Source organism: Drosophila melanogaster, assembly GCF_000001215.4.
Source record: "Drosophila melanogaster chromosome Y 211000022280494 sequence".
NCBI classification, from domain to species: domain Eukaryota; kingdom Metazoa; phylum Arthropoda; class Insecta; order Diptera; family Drosophilidae; genus Drosophila; species Drosophila melanogaster.
In genome coordinates, this window is record NW_001845164.1 from 1 (window position 1) to 4,197 (window position 4,197).

Genomic DNA, 4,197 nt, shown 5'->3' on the forward strand with positions numbered 1-4,197 from the left:
GTTTAAATTTACGCGCGAAATCAATCTGGTATGTTGGAAATTAACCAAAAACAGCATGGGAAATCGAACTAAAATACGAAGTTGCCAGTATTGAATACTCTACAAAAAGAATTACATAAAAATGATTGAATCAAAATTATAATTTTATTTTAAATTAAAAATAATGTTTTAACCTTCTACTCACTCCTATAACACATTAAACCAGAATTTGTATATTTAAAGAATATTGTTAAATTTGAAATTAAATTATCAAAAAATATTTGATGTAGTCAGGAAAACACTTTTGGAAACTCTTTTAACATAAAATTAAATAAAAAACTGAATTGAATGTTTTATTGATTAATTTTATTATTATACCCAGGTGATTACCACTATTAACGAAAAGTATGCTTTGCTACTCGAATGAGTGCTTGATATGACCAGCTTGGACCGAACACTTTGAACCAAGTATTTAGAGGAGAGGTGTATGAGGTGTATTAGTAGGTGGTAGCTGGCCATATCAACGCACTGCGGAATCTGTTTAATTGCAACAACAATATATCGGACAAACATTTCTGCTTTCTTTTGTGTGGAGTTAAAAAATCACGTCATCCCTAGAAGAACATTGAAGCGCTTGACTTCGGAATGCCGGGGCGAGGAGGAGGACTAGCTGGCCGAGGATCCGATTTTCTTTGGTGAGGACTTGGGCGATTTAAGTGGCATCAAGGCCTTCTGGTGCAACCGAAAGCATAGGGACTGCAAGTTCAAGCGCTTTGTTAAGAAAACAACCAGGACTATATTCGGAGAATTACTTATCGTGGGTCGTCAAGTTCGGCAGCTGCGTTAAGAAGAAGTCCGGGAAGCTGGGCTCGAACATGGCTGTGTATCAGTTTTAGGATGGAAGTAGTTTTTACAGCGTGGGCAGTAGATCTTCACCGTTGACTTGCACCACACATCGCTTAGGCCCACTGGCAGGGTGTTCTTCCTATTACAGAAGATATTCGGACACGATTCAAAGTCTCCTCTCATATACTTTCGGTGCATATCATTCACGCCAAGCTCCGACCTGATGTATCGGGCGTGAATCATGCCGTACCACTTTTTCTCATCGTCGTAGAACAAGCCCGAGGAACTGTCGAACACCGGCTTCAGGATCACGTCCAGTGCTGGCTGAAGTACTCCAGGCCGATCTGGTTGAACGTGTCCTGAAAGTAGTTGGTGGGCACGTGGCAGAGGAACTCGTTGCCCTTGATTCCGAGGAACCAATTGATTCAGCTGTTGTTGTTGTTGTTGTTCTGGGTTCAAGATTTTACTGTGACTTGCTATAATTTCTATAGGAAAAACCTAGTTACTTACGGGCTCGACATGTTGCCAGTTCACTCGTTCACAGAAATATGACTTGTAGACTTCAAAGTCATCGTCTTTTTCTTTGAGTTTTTGACACGTGCTAAAAGGGTTGACAGGTTGACAGATTTATTTCTCAACGTAATGTCTTCTTTTTGGAAAATTTATGAAATTACAGTAGCTATAATAATTTCTATTGTACTTCCTTAATTTATTTAGTATGTACATTTATTAAGTCATTTGACTTAATATGATGTAACATTAAGATTAAAAGTGTTTCAAAAAAAAATATTTCGCTTTTCAAAAATTGTCAGATGAGAGAAAAATAAAATTAAAAATAAATATAAATGTGTAAGCGGTAGCTAATTCGAGCGGTGATTTTAACAAACGAATTTTAAAAGCTTTGATTTTTTTTAAATTATTTTATTCTATCATATTGCTACGAAATTGGAAAAAACTTCCCTAATATGTACAATGTAAATTCGTTTCATCGATCAGAATTTATTTCGGTTCGAAAATCGTCTTCTACCACAACACGCACACATATACGCGTTCTCGTCTCTTGTTTTTACTCACACAAGCAAGCAAATTCTATTTTTAGATTTCTTACGCTCTCAGCGTGAGCGAGTGGAAAGAGAGCAATTTTGGCCGTCACTAAAAAAGTGGCTGCATAGTGCCAAACCAATGTATGGTCGTTACGCATCTTGTTATTCTAGTGTCTTTGCCAGGACTCTGTCATGCCCTTGCAGATGGGAACTCTAGACTCGAAAATTCGTTTTATGTTCGGCTGGCATAATAAGTATTAGTTCTTTTATTTCATAATAAGTTCCCCGACGTGCCGGGGAAAATCTTTGGGGCTGGGAAAATGCAGTGCCAGTTTTCCCCCCAAGGCTGTCCCTTAGGTCCGGTCAGGGTTTCCTTCGATTTTCCGTTTTGAAGCAACGTTCTTCCAAAAAGGCAATAAAGTGCGTTTAAATTTACGCGCGAAATCAATCTGGTACGTTGGAAATTAACCAAAAACAGCATGGGAAATCAAACTAAAATACGAAGTTGCCAGTATTGAATACTCTACAAAAAGAATTACATAAAAAAGATGGAATCAAAATTATAATTTTTTTTTAAATTGAAAATAATGTTTTAACCTTCTACTCACTCCTATTTGTATAGAATTTGTATATTTAAAGAAATTAAATTATCAAAAAATATTTGATGTAGTCAGGAAAACACTTTTGGAAACTCTTTTAACATAACATTAAATAAAAAACTGAATTGAATGTTTTATTGATTAATATTATTATTACACCCAGGTGATTACCACTATTAACGAATGTTAATTGCTTTGCTACTCGAATGAGTGCTTGATATGACCAGCTTGGACCGAACACTGAACCAAGTATTTAGGGCAGAGGTGTATGAGATGTATTAGTAGGTGGTAGCTGGCCATATCAACGCACTGCGGAATCTGTTTAATTGCAACAACAATATATCGGACAAACATTTCTGCTTTCTTTTGTGTGGAGTTAAAAAATCACGTCATCCCTAGAAGAACATTGAAGCGCTTGACTTCGGAATGCCGGAGCGAGGAGGAGGACTAGCTGGCCGAGGATCCGATATTCTTTGGTGAGGACTTGGGCGATTTAAGTGGCATCAAGGCCTTCTGGTGCACCCGAAAGCATAGGGACTGCAAGTTCAAGGCTTTTGTTTAGAAAACAACCAGGACTATATTCGGAGAATTACTTACCGTGGGTCGTCCAGGGGCGGTCTCAAGTTCGGCAGCTGCGTTAAGATGTCCGGACAGCTGGGCCCGAACATGGCTGTGTATCAGTTTTAGGATGGAAGTAGTTTTTACAGCGTGGGCAGTACTCGTTGCCCTTGATTCCGAGGAACCAATTGATCCAACTGCTGTTGTTGTTCTTGTTCTGGGTTCAAGATTTTACTGTGACTTGCTATAATTTCTATAGGAAAAACCTAGTTACTTACGGGCTCGACATGTTGCCAGTTCACTCGTTCACAGAAATATGACTTGTAGACTTCAAAGTCATCGTCTTTTTTTTAGAAGTTCCTTGACTTTAAATCTATATTATTTTTGATCAATTGGCACCATGCGAAAAATTTTTGTTTTGCATTGCCTTAACGTTATTATTATTTGAAAATAGATTAAAAATAGCCAAATCTATGTACATATTATCACAAAATTAATAAAAAAATGACTATATAAGAATATTTGTCATTAGAGTATTAATCTTGCGTCGTGTGAAAAATTAATTAGGCAATAATTGTTGAGTGCTTGTGTCCGCACTTCGTGCCTCAAGATATGACCAAAGCAAAGACACTAGAATAATTCTAGTGTCTTTGATATGACTTTTGCAATAAACAGTTATATTTTTATTTATTTTATAAATTTTTTTTATGAAATATTTATTTCTCAACGTAATGTCTTCTTTTTAGAAAATTTATGAAATTACAGTAGCTATAATAATTTCTATTGTACTTCCTTAAATTATTTAGTACATTTCTACCACAACACGCACACATACACGCGTTCTCGTCTCTTGTTTTTACTCACACAAGCAAGCCAATTCTATTTTTAGATTTCTTACGCTCTCAGCGTGAGCGAGCGGAAAGAGAGCAATTTTGGCCGTCACTAAAAAAGTGGCTGCATAGTGCCAAACCAATGTATGGTCGTTACGCATCTTGTTATTCTAGTGCCTTTGCCGCAGTGCCCTTGTCATGCCCTTGCAGATGGGAACTCTAGACTCGAAAATTCGTTTTATGTTCGGCTGGCATAATAAGTATTAGTTCTTTTATTTCATAATAAGTTCCCCGACGTGCCGGGGAAAATCTTTGGGGCTGGGAAAATGCACTGGCAGTTTT

The 4,197-nt window shown here is 37.2% G+C and overlaps 2 long non-coding RNA genes across 2 annotated transcripts; both read right to left on the minus strand.

The window, feature by feature from the left end:
* Su(Ste):CR42408 lies at positions 1-1,443 on the minus strand. The gene has a single exon (NR_026602.1). It is a non-coding gene; the product is annotated as a Su(Ste):CR42408 (long non-coding RNA).
* A 604-nt stretch (positions 1,444-2,047) lies between these two features.
* Positions 2,048-3,374, minus strand: Su(Ste):CR42409. Its single transcript, NR_026603.1, has one exon. It is a non-coding gene; the product is annotated as a Su(Ste):CR42409 (long non-coding RNA).
* Between the last annotated feature and the right edge of the window lie 823 nt (positions 3,375-4,197).